At 38.7% G+C, this 13,425-nt stretch overlaps 1 protein-coding gene across 6 annotated transcripts in view; it reads right to left on the bottom strand.

Annotated features, from left to right (window-relative positions):
* TENM3 (teneurin transmembrane protein 3) overlaps positions 1-13,425 on the bottom strand; it is a 2,742,616-nt gene that overhangs the window by 2,259,371 nt on the left and 469,820 nt on the right. For all 6 annotated transcript variants that reach the window (XM_070781691.1, XM_070781692.1, XM_070781693.1 and 3 more), the window contains exon 3: positions 4,074-4,110. The gene's annotated coding sequence lies outside the window, so the exon portion shown is untranslated. The remainder of the gene's footprint in view (positions 1-4,073; positions 4,111-13,425) is intronic.

Below are 13,425 nucleotides of genomic sequence, written 5' to 3'. Positions count from 1 at the left end.
GTACTGATCAAAAATAAAAGAGAGACCACCAACCAGGGTGAGAAAACCAATTGTATACCAACACAATGTTCGTGTTAAGAGAGGGCATTCTAACTGTGAAGAAAACGATTTTTCAGTCTTCTAGGAAAAAAATGAATGATAAAATTGAAATTCTTTCAGAAAGGTTAACTTTAGTTTTGAGTGTTTCTCATATAGTTGCAATCCCTCATAATATACAGACAGTCCTACCTCACTTGCAACCTATTTGAGATAAACTGAATGCATGGATGGATAATCATTTCAAGAATAATCCTCTCATGATCATTTAACCTATCTGAACTTATCAAAATTAACATAGATTTTTTTTTTCTTAATTAATCAAGAAGCAGATAAAGCATCCATTCGGCCAGCTGGGGAAAATTCATGTTATGACAGATATGGTTGGTAAGCTTTGGCTCAAATACAGCAAATCATTATATTCAAGCAGATGAAAGAACTGAGATGAAAAAAAAGGTATTCAAGCACTGGAAGCCAGCAGTCACTTTTCAGCAATAACAGAAAATAAATCCACATAAAATTTTGAGATAAAAACAAATATCAATAATTTAAGTCTTTATTGCTAATGCAGTTGGAATGACATTAAAATTTTCTCTGGGGAATCCACTCTTTTTTTTTTTTTCTTGCCAGAATCTATTAACTGTGCCCAACAAAATGTAGCAAGCAGGGCCTATTTTGTCAAAAAGCTTAGCAATGTCATATACATATTCCATTATTTAAGCAGAGAGCTCTATTTTAAAAATGAATTTCTTATTTATCATTTGTAAAGTATTCTCATTTTAGGCTTTGCGCTATATACATATATATTTATTTATTTATTTATTTTTTCCCCCAAAATCAAGGGCCCTGTCAACACTGAGTTTATCCTGGCAAGTAGCCTGGTGAAAGTCTGACTTATTGAAGAGCTCAGTCACATTACCACATGCAGTACATTTTGTCTGGTTTTCTTTTTCCCTCCTATTTCCATACATATGAATAAATCTGTAGAAGAAAAATAGCACATAAATTGCTTTTACGTGCTAGAATAATGTCTGCCTACCTGGAGTGGATTGGATGTCAAAAGCCCTAACATTAACCCATCTTTGCTCTTCTGATGAGCCAAGCAACCTCATCTCATTTCCCAATGAGCAACAATAGATAACACCTTCCAACCTTAGTGGAACTGTTTGACTAAGGAATATGAAAATCTGTGACAAGTAAACACAATTAAAAATGGAAATTATTCTTAAAGTTTGGAAGAAACTAATAAAACCTAAGGGATTGGAGAACGGGACAGAGGATATTTTAAATGGATACAGAGGAAAATGTGTTTACAATTTTCAGAAGAGGCTGGGATATCAATATCTGTCAGTTTAAAGTTTTTTACAGGCAGTGAGAGAGGGGGAAGAAAGAATAGGAATGAGAGATTGTGCACACACATAGATGCTTTACCGTAAGGACGGAGAGGAAGCAACCCTACTTTTTATAGTTTATAGGGCTGCCTGGCAAAGACTTAATGGCCTCAAATGATTCCCACTGCCACAGAGGTCATCATATTCCCTTGCATTTAGGTTAGACCATTACAAAGCTCATTAAAATGTAAATATTACCTAGGAACGCTATTGAACCATTTTCAACTATTTAACTATCCAATTACCCAGCAGTGTTTTAATAGAAAGCATTGCAAAAAAGGAGATTTTTTTCTAGATAATGGAATAAGAGAAGCAAGAAAAGGGTCCTGCTTCCAAGCTTCAGCATAGAGTACTTCCTTGGTATTCAAGTGGGAACTGGATCCACAACCTCCTGGGATACCAGAACTCGCAAATGCTCATCTCTGGTCAAATGGTGTAGTATTTTCATATAACCTACTGCACACCCTCTTACATACTCTACATTATTTGTAAATTGCTTTTAATACCTAATACAATGGGTGTGCTATATCAATAGTTGCCAATGCACAGAAAATTCAAGCTTAGCTTTCTAGAGCTAAGCTAAATTCAAGCTTGATATCTGGAGCTAAGCTAAATTCAAGCTTGCTTTCTGGAATTTCCTTTCCAAACATTTTTGACCTGCAGTTGGTTGAATCTGCAGATGTGGGACCCTAAGTAGGAACATCAAAGAAAAGACAAATATTTAAGATATATAAAGAGCTAGTATTAAATAAGAGTTGTCTGTGTCCACAAATGCCTGGGAACAATCCCCTGATTCTACACACAGACACCAATAACAGAATATAACATTTCTACAAACAGTGAGCAAGACACGGTGCCCTCATGTTTATAAATCTCAATATCTTACCAAGTCAGCAGAGCCAAGGCAAAAAGACAGAAGAAGGAAAAAGCGTGCCGTAAAACTATTGCTTTATCAAATAGAGCAAGAAGGAGTTTTTCCATAATAAGAAATTAACTCTTAGAAAGTAAGGAACTGACAAGTCACCTTCTGGCATCTTGACGGCAGGCTTGCATCGTAGGTATGATAATATCCAGTTTGAAGAACAGTGAAAGTATTTCTGAGAGGTTAAGGAGTTTACCTCAGATTGCTCAGAGGATAAGAGCTGGGATTAGGTGTACAAATGAATTTTAATTGACTCCAAAGTCTGTGTTCTTTCCGTCACAGCATGGGAGGGAGTGGGGTGTTGGAACATGCTTGAAACTTTAACTTCTTTTGCTTGTTTTTGTGCAATGTGATCTGAACACTGACTGTAACCTACATATCACACATTTATATAGTTCAGATTAAACATTAACAAGACTTTGTTGAAATTATTATTAGCTAACACCCACTGTGAAGGGAGAATTTGAACTATGTTTTTGAAAAATATCTCTTGGTCACTTATTCATGGGTTCCAATTGTAACAGTGCAGGACTTTGAAAAGAAGCAGTGTTCCCCCCCTCCCCCAAAATGCTTTCCTTTGCTTACTAAACAACCTTGCATGAGGGTCCTAACGCAATAAATTGACCAAGATCATCAGACCACACAAACACAAAGCATATGAAGAAACAACTATTAGGTGGCAAAAGAGTGATAATTTATGAATTTACTCATCTTAACAACTTAGCTACACATACAGCTACTTGGTTACTATAACCCACATCAGGGCCCAGTGGCGCAAAGAAAGTGAACCTCTCCTTCCAGCATCCACAAATGGAATGGTAAAAATGTGACAGTCGGCAACCAACATACAGAAACAACGAGGTATGGAATCAAGATCGGTAAGAGAGATCGATGTTTGCCATGCAAGGTGTTGAAGGGCATCATTTGAAGACAAAGACCACACCTTTATCAAGAAGCAGACTCTATGCCTGCTAGACTGGGCATACTGCTTAGGGTAGTTACTGCTAGGGTAATTAATAACCCTGTCATGATTTCACTGACCGAATGCTTCAAGATGGGCAGGCAGAGACACAAGACCATGATCTGGTTGCTTCCTGTTACATAGTAAACACAGAAAATGCTATACTCAAGCATTTAGTTTACTTTTCAACCTCATAGGATTCTTGAAAATTTAAATACTAGATTGAATCAGCAACAAAATTTAATCCATACTTAAATCCAATATATTACACCAAAATGTTAAAAGTCTATATTTTCAATAAAAGTGTTATTGTCAAATACTACCGAGAAGATACAACCATTTTTCACCCTCAAAATGACTAAGCCAGCCAAGCAACCAATCAAGAAAGATCAGTAGCAAAAACTGCAGGCAAGCTCCAATTGGCTGGTAATTTCCATGAAAAGTGTCAAAAGCCATCCAGAAGTGAAGCAAATTAACAAAACTAAAACTGCATTCTTTGTATTTTACTTCAACAGGTATTTCTTTTAAAGTCACCAGGTTAATTAATTATTCCTACTAAAAGAGAAAAAAGTGCCAGTCTGTCCTTTATATGCAATGTCTCCACCATGAACAATAATCTGGAGCTTGAGATAATTAATACTATATATCCTTGCCTTTGAACAACACAGCTGTCAACCATGAGACTTTAAAATTAATAGGCTTTTCGAAGCTATAAATCAGAAACCATGATAATTTTATATAATAATTCTTAAAATGCACTTACCTTTTAGAGGAAAAGCACAGTTATGGCAGCAAATTGCCTGTTAAAATAAAACATATCATTTATTGGTCTCCAGTAAATAATATGAAGGATGATTCATTGTTATCTGCAGCACAATTATAGGCCAACTTTAAAAACTTTTCCTGATCTCATTAGCTTCTTTTTTCACTAAAAATTAAAATCACCTCCTTGCTTATAATAATTAAATGCCTTTCTGTTCAGTGCATGTGCACTGAAAGCACAAAAGCTAATGAGTTTCATGTTTGAGAGCAAAAACAGAAATTATGGGGCACGTTATCGAGGTCATGTCTGTAGATTTCAGTACCTTCTGCTCAGTGATTGTAATATGACACATGTGAGTTTATGTCTATGCTGGAAGTTTTAAGGGTTAGGTGTTAGAGCAATTTTCATTTCTACTAAATAAAAATAAAATACCAGAGACAAGTTATTAATATAAGATGTACTCTTGTCAAATATTGCATTAGTTATTTGAATTTCTCACATACTTTTCACTGGAACACATTAAAGTCAGAGAGATTTTTATTTACAATGCCTGACAACTGTCACTGAGATGAATCAAAGTCATGGTTCCACACAATATGCAGCCAAGATTGTACTTGAAACAACACTGGCTTGAATCAATATAACATTTAATCCAATCAGAGGCTAGGCTATACTAGGAGAAATAATAGCCATAGAAGTAACTCCTTTGACGGTACTTTCTTTCCCACAGGACCTGAATTCATTTTCTTAGAAGCAAAAAAGAAAAAAAAATCAAGAATAATTTTCTTATGAACTCTATTTGCATATGTAAGACTACACAGATGCATTTTTCTCCTACTGTCTAAGTGTATCACAAATCTTGATATTGAGAGGTGCCTGTAGGTATTGAAAAAATATCATTTTAACCGAGTTTAACTGTATCCTCAAAACAAGTTAAGAGTCAAAGACTTGCAAAATTGATAACGTCTTGATACTAATTTGCAAACAGAGCTAGCTCCTGGTGTAAATTCATCTGAGTTCACTTGAGTGTTAAATTGTCAGGACAGGAAAATCGCTTCTCACTCTAGTCCTAGATGGATTCTCTAATAAGATTTAGAGACAGGGTAAGAGGCGCTCAGGGATGGAAGGAGAGGTGACCTGATGATGCTGCTGGATGTGGGGCTGGGCTGTGCTCCTGGAAGACCCTCTGTCACCCCCGGTGCCCCAGTCTCGTATGGCCCTTGACCGCCCCCTGCAAACGTCAGGACATGTTCCCTCTCTGAAGATGCCCTTCTCAGCCATTCAGGGCAAAACTGATTAAATCATACAATGTCCACTTGCCCATAGGGATGACTTCTAGGTGTCTCTTTGCTTCGATATAAATGGAAACATTCAGGACAAAAAAATAAAATACTTCAAGTCCTTGAAGATAAATAGTTTTTGTTCCTCAAAACCACCACAATAGATTAATTTCCACAATCTCTTACGATGACTGTCACTCACCTTGTTAGGGGGCCTCCATAACTCTGCTGTGCACACACCTAACCCCATCTCTGATCCATTATCCATACAGATGGCAGAGAACTGTTTCTTTTGTTTGTTTTTGTTTTTAAGAAGGAACAGATATAATCAAGTTTTAGCACTACTTAAATATTTTGGTTATCACTCAGAATGAATGTGAAAACCCTTGACCTGGCTTCTAAGGCTTGTTGCTCTGAAACTTTCTGACTTTTTCTAATTTCTCACAACACCTTCTCATGACATTACAGATACTGGCCTATTTTTCTGCTCCCATCAGTGACCCTCTTCCTGGTCTCAGGCCAGGATCTTGGCCAGTGTGAAAGCTGAGAAAGTCCTTTCACCTTTATGACCTTTGACTTCACTTACAAATTTCAAACTTATTTTTTTTTCCTCTAAGATTCTTCCCAAGAATCCTAAACTGGATCTCTTTTGCAAAACTGCAATTGTGTTTTGCTCAGTTTTCTCTTTTCAAGACTGCAGAGAGAAAGTTTGAGCTCTGCTTAATTCCCTACAGGTAGAGTGAACCTCAATCTACCATCCAAATGGGGAACTTCTCAGACCAATGAAAGCTAGGTGCCCATGCATTACATGGAATAGAGGACAGGTCTGAGCAAGCCCATCCATGCGGCATACATTCTGTGGAGGAAGCATCAGCTTTATGTGAATACTCAGAAGGGAAGCCCAATTTTAAGTGAAAACAAGGAGAAGCTGATGAGCCTTAAGGGCTGATGGTTGCCCACATTCGATGTGACATAAAGTGTAAGATGTCCTCACTGTCCCTTTCCTGTACAAAGCAGCTAACATAAAAAGAACCCCCCTAAATATTTTTAAGTAAAATCACAACAGTGTGAGATAAACTTACAAGGTTTTCAGCAGCTGGACCACAGCCCAAATCACTTCCATTTTCGGGCAACCTGGGCTCATTTCTGGGCAAGCCCAGAGCTGCCAATTTCCAGCCTCTTATCAGCTTCTCTCTCCGCCATCAACACATTCACATTTATCAGCTAATTCCCAACCATGGGCTGCAGCAGCTGAAGTTTACTCCTCCACCTGAATGTACTGATGATGGTTTGGATGTGAGGATAGGAGAGAGGAAGCCATTCAACACTCCTAAGAGCTCGCCGCCCTCTTTGTAATCAGGCCAAAGCAAAATCCTCTCTGAGCACAAGTGGGAGCAGTAGATGTCCCCCTCAGACCATCAGTTTTCAAATGAAATCTCCACGGAGATGGGTAAATAAAGAGCTGACGATATGAACACTGAGGTCCTTGAAATGGGCCTCTTCTTTTCGACGTTCAGTACTCTGGTTAAGTTCGTGCGTGCATGCGTGCGTGTACGTGTGTGCGTGTGTGTGTGTGAGATACACACTATTGGGGTGAGTGAGGTAATGCATTTTCCTTTATTTAAAGGTTGTCCAACTGTGACTCTTGAAGACAGTGGAATTTAATCACACAGTGGCAAAAGAGTAGATCAAAGTCAAAGACAAGGGGGAGAATTTTATTCGGTACATCACTTTGGCTAAATTAGAGGGGAAAGGAAGTAATGATGAAGGGCCCAAATCCTTATATCTGTTAAGATGTTTCTACTGAAGGATACAGGGGATTCTAAAAAGAAAGACCAATACCATATTTTTTACTTGGATAATCAGGTTAGCAGTATGGTGGCTGGTTACAGTTAGGGAAACAGGCCTATTGAGAGACTTTTTACGTAATCCATAACTGAGAAGGTGAAGAACTTAACAGAGACAGAGGCAATGGGAAGTGAACAAAGGGAGAATTAAGCAACATATGGAGAAGGAAATGGCAACCCACTCCAGTATTCTTGCCTGGAGAATCCCATGGACACAGGAGCCTGGAGGGCTGCTGTCCACAGGGTCACACAGAGTCGGACACGACTGAAGCGACTTACCATGCATGCATGCATTGGAGAAGGAAATGGCAACCCACTCCAGTGTTCTTGCCTGGAGAATCCCAGGGACAGGGAGCCTGGTGGGCTGCCGTCTATGGGGTCACACAGAGTCAGAAATGACTGAAGCGACTTAGCAGCAGCAGCAAGCAACATTCCCAAAATGTTTAAGAGGTATAACTGATGGAGTTTTGACCATCTGTGAACAGAAGTTTATAGAATATCTTTCCAGGTTTGGCATGAGTGACAGCAGCTCCAATTTTCAGTTGAGTATATCATGTAAGAAATAAGAAGAATGAGAGGTAAGAGAAGATGATGGGTTAACAGACCAAAGCTTTCAGATTGTTGAAGTTCAGGAAAAACTTGGGAGACTTGGCTCAACCCTTTGGTGTACATCACTCTAATTTTATAATTGAGCAAAATTAAACCAAGACATATATGCTATCGCAAAGGCATAGAGCTACTAGGTGGTAAAGAAAAGATTTTATTTCCTCCAAATTCTGTTTCCGTTGTAGAATTGGCTCCTGACTTTTAAATGCATACCTAAATACCACATTTTTTCATCTATAAGGCAGTGTGGTGTCTCAACCTATGATTTATCTAAGACACTGTGACGTTAAGATTTAGTAAACGAAAGCAGTCATCTCTCTGCTGAACGTTTTCGTTCCCTTGGTGTGAGATCCTTTTGAAATCTAATTACTGACGGGCAATTACCTTGTCAAAAAAATGATGCAAATGGTCTTGCAGCTCGGCCCTACCATTCCACATTGATTCCACTTAATTAGAGGACCAAAAACCATGTCCATGTCTACGTTGGTGAGGACAGTGGATATGGAGCATGAAAAGAGACCAGATGGCTCTTAGCCTTGAGTTGGCTACCTAGTGAGAGATGTCCTCGGAATCTTTTTTAATTTCTCTTTTTCAGGCTGGCCTCTAACAAGCTTTTAATGGAGATTTTTATTTGTGCATTTCATCGTTGTTATGCAAATCTATTGTTAGTGAATATGCTGCCTCTCTAGCCTCTTGCGAAAATTAGCATGGTTCATTGTGGCTGTAAATAACAACTGTCCTCTTTTTGATAGAAAGGACAACTAAAGGGATTTGGGGTTATCTTTTTAGTCTTAAATTTTGCTCACATTGATTTATTTGGATTGTTAACCACAAAACATAAAAGATTATCTCAAATAAGAGTGTGTCATATAATGTCTATTTTGCTCTTTGCTAGAAATAGATGATTACGCTGCCAAGATGCATTGGTAGAGTGATTTATTTTCCTGCATTCCACCCTCCCCCACCCAACTATGCAGAGATATGTTACTGTATTCAACTAAAGTCTTGCATTTTCATAGAGGATAAAAAAAGAATTTGTCATTGTATCGGGAAGCAGAAATATTATTTATCACCAAAATTAGTGGAAGGCTGAGACATCTGTAATTGTGTAGTGTATACAGCAATAAATCCATTCTGGAATTTTAAGAAGTCACATCTAGATGGAAAGAACTCTTTTACTTTAAAGCTATACAGTCCTGTACAAAGTCAATTATATTTTTTATCAAAAGTGACTGGTTAGAGGTTAAGGATATTGACTTGGGAATCATACTGCCTAGGTTGAAAGGGCGCTTAGTAGTTCTTTGTTATGGTGTGACCTTCAGCAAATTACTTCTCTCTGCCACTGTTTCATCAAATGTCGAAAGAGGAAAATAATCACTATCTCATAGGGCTATTATGAAGATTAAATGAGTTAACATATTAAAAGTATTTAGAATATGGCTGGGCACATAATTCACCCTCAATATGTTAGCTTTTGTAACAGTTTCAGTGACTCTATTGCTCTACTTCTTGGTATATTAGTTACCAAGTGATATTTATTATATAAGTTAGGCTTTGCTGAATATGAAATACTATAGTGCCTCAGTTACCCTGACCTCAGCAGAAAATCAAGTAGTAATAAAAATATGAGTACCAAATACATATCACAAATTTTTTTGCACAACATCTAAAATATGTTGGCTATACAGAGGAGTCTCAGAGTTTTTTTTGTTTGTTTGTTTTGTTTTTAGACAGAGCACTATGCTGCAAGTGATACAAATATACAAAGAATCTTTGCCTTTAAGCAAATCCGTAATCTAGTAGAAAATGAAATAGGAATAAATACAATGTTAGGTAACAGAGGACTATTTCCATGAAAAAATGACCACAGAAGAGAGAACTGAGGGAAATTGTTGATTTTGGCAGGCAGGCAAAGTTTGGGAAAGATGTCCAAGCTATATCATCTTAAAATATTTTACTCAATTTTAGAACTATGATCTCTAGTCTCTCTACAAAGCTTTTGGTGTCAGGCTAACAGTGAATGCTTTATTGCTGATCATTTGTATTGATGAAAACCATAATTAATCTAACCAACACAGGAGACAGGGGTCTTTATGTGAGTGCACCGAGGAGAACCGAATGAACAAAACATAGAAGACTCAGAACAGCAAAATCAATCGTAAGAAAGAGTAAAGCTGGAGGCAGCACGTTCCCTGATTTCAAACTATATTAAAAAGTTACAGTAATCTAAACAGTATAGCATTGGCGTACACACAGACATAGATCGGTGAAACAAAACAGGACCCAGAACTAGACACATACAAACACTGTCAATTAATTTATAACAAAGGACCCAAGAATACACACTGGGGAAAAGAATAGTCTCCTATTAAGACTAAATTATCATTTAGTCTGCATCTTTAATGAGAATAAATGATGCAGAGGAAACTGGGCAGCTACACACAAAAGAGAAAACCAGATCCCTAACTTACAGACCCCTGCTGCTGCTGCTGCTGCTAATTCACTTCAGTCGTGTCCGACTCTGTGTGACCCCATAGACAGCAGCCCACCAGGTTCCGTCGTCACTGAGATTTTCCAGGCAAGAACACTGGAATGAGTTGCCATTTCCTTCTCCAATGCGTGATAGTGAAAAGTGAAAGTAAAGTCACTCAGTTGTGTCCGACTCTTAGCGACCCCATGGACTGCAGCCTACCAGGCTCCTCCATCCATGGGATTTTCCAGGCAAGAGTACTGGAGTGGGGTGCCATTGCCTTCTCCGTACAGACCCCTAACCACACATAAAAATTACTTCAAAATGGATCCAAGACTTGGATAAAAAATCTAAAGCCATGAAACTCTGAGAAGAAAACATAAACTGTCTTTGACACACATCTTGGAAACGATTCTTTGCATCTGATGACAAAAGGCAACAAAAGCAAAAATATGCAAGTGGGACTGAATCAAACTAAAAAGCAGAGCACAACAAAGGAAATCATCAACAAAATTAAAAGTCAAGCCACTGAACGAGAGAAAATATTTGCAAATAGTATCTCTTAATATGTTAATATCCAACATACAAAAAGAACTCACACACCACAACAGCAAAAAGTATATCTGGTTAAAAAATAAGATCTGAATAAACATTTTTCCCAAAGAAGACATACAGGAGGCCAGTTACATGAAAGGGTGTTAGGCAGTACCAATCACTGGAGAAAAGCAAATCAAAACCAAAATGAAATGTCACTTCACACCTGTCAAAATGGTTAATAATAAAAAGACAAAAATAACGAGTGTTGGTGAGAATGTAGAGCGAAGGAAACCCTCGTGCCCTGTTGGTGGCAACGTAAATTGATGCAGCCACTGTGGAAAACCATATGGAGGTTCCTCCAAAAATTAAAAAGTCAAATAAGCATATGATCCAGCAATTCCACTTCTGGGAATATATGTGAAGAAAACAAAAGACTATGGCAAAGAGATATTTATATACCAGTGTTCACTGCAACATTATTTTTAACAGTCAAGATTTGGAAATGACCTCTGGGTCTGCTGATGGATGAAGAGATCGAAAAATGCGGTATGTATATACAGTGGAATACAATTCAGGAGTGAGAAAGAAAGAAAATCTACCATTTGCAACAACACGGATAGGCTTAAGGGTCTTATGCTAAGTGAAATAAATCAGACAGAGCAAGACAAATTGTAATTGAAATCCACAAATCCACCACCATCACCACTGCAATAAATAACCAAGCTCATGGATACAGAGAACACTGCTAATTACCGGTGGGGGTGGAGTGGGGGGAAAGGTGAAGGGAGTTACCAAACACAAATTTCCAACTATAAATTAAATAAGCCATGAGGAGGGAATAGCATGGTGACGATAGTTACTGATAGTGAATTGTGTACTTGAAATTTGGCTAAGAGATCGACCTTAAAATTTTTCATTACTAAGAAAACATTGTAACAATGTACGGTGATGGATGTATGGGGATGGACGTCAACCAGACTTATTGTGGTAATCATTTTGCGATACATACAAATATCAAATCATTATGTTGTATACCTAGAACTATGTTACTTTTCAATTATATCTAAATTTAAAAGTGCTATTAAAATGAACAAAGCCACTTAAATACTGTAAGAGAACAAGTGACACACTCCCAGTGGATGGGAGAGGCCACTGCATTTTGTATAATATTGAAAGTACATTCAGAAGATGTGACACTTCATCGAAGATACTAATGAATGACAAGCAGCCATCAGTCTGGGAGGAATCCAGCAGTAGGACCTTCCAGGAAGAAGGAAGTCCAACAGGGAAGGCATGGACGGGGATAAAGCTACCGCCGCCATCTGTAAGCAGAAATCCTCTGAGTAGGAAGGCTTCTGAGCACGGTCAGGAAGATGGGCATAGGCCCAGGTTTTGACTTCAGGGTGGTTTTGTAAGTGCAAAAGGGACAACACTGAGGTTTGGAAGGAGGGCTGGCACCGGTCCAATTTATATTTTTAAAATTCTGTTGTTGTGTCAATTGCTAGCAAGGGTCAAGGGTGGAAGCCAGGAAAGCAGTTAAGAGGCTATTGTAATGACCAAGAAAGAGATGATGGGGGTTGGATACAGCAGTTACAAGTGAGATAGAGACAGAGGGATGGTGCCAGAATGATGCTGGGATATAGAGCTCCCAGGATTTGCTGATGTGAGAGAGATTGGATATGAGACAGAGAGAAAGCACCATTAACTCCCAGGTCTCAGGGAGGCAAAAGAGGATATGCTGCCATTTACCAAGATGGGACTGAAACAGGAAAAATAACAGAGAATTGGGGAAGAAAATATTTCTGTTTTATCAATATCAAGTGTGTGGACCACACTGACATGTAAGTGGTAATGTTGCATACATGATTCTAGAACAGAACTTGTCTCACTCAGCAACAGGGAGTTTCAACCTCCACACTATTCACTCTTAGTCCAGATGCTTCTGCCCTGTGCTGTGAACTACCCTACAAAGAGCACATGCGTCTCTTGCCCCTCTCTACCGGATGACAGTATATCCCTCATACAGTTGTGTTGAAAATGTTTCCAGACACTGCCAAATGGCGGGAAGGCCAAATTTCTCAGGGTTGACGATCACTGGGCTAGAGATACACATTTAGGTATTAAAATAAAGGCCGAGTTTGACACTGGGAAGATGGATGATCTCATGAGAAGAGGTGGGGGAGGGAGAAAAAGGCTCACCCCAGGGGACTCTGAAATCAGAATCTGAACAGAGGAGGAGGGTCTGGCAAGGCAGTCAATTAGGCAGAAATTAAACCTGATGAGTGTGGTGGGTTGGACTCCTGGAGAGGCTGTTCTTGCCAGCAGGAGAGAGTGAATATGTGTGGTTCATAAGAATGAGCTTGATTAGGTAAACAAGGGCAGGAAAACAATGCTTCCAGATCACTATCTTCAGAGAACTGGCATCTAAACGCCATGAGGCAGCCTCGGTGTGAGAATTTCCGTCATCTTCAGTTATTTTAGCAGGATATTCTGCTTGGGCAAGGGTCTGATGAGAGATGGTCATCAGCCCTTCCTCAGTGTATTTCGCTGTGTTTAAGGCAGGGTGCCAATGCTTCTCCCAGGTATCTGCATAAAAGATGGAGGTAGCTCCA

The sequence above is a fragment of the Bos indicus genome, chromosome 27 (genome assembly GCF_029378745.1).
Source record: "Bos indicus isolate NIAB-ARS_2022 breed Sahiwal x Tharparkar chromosome 27, NIAB-ARS_B.indTharparkar_mat_pri_1.0, whole genome shotgun sequence".
Classification (NCBI taxonomy): Eukaryota; Metazoa; Chordata; class Mammalia; order Artiodactyla; family Bovidae; genus Bos; species Bos indicus.
Note: the sequence above shows the minus strand (reverse complement) of the source record. Positions and strands in the feature narration are given on the sequence as shown.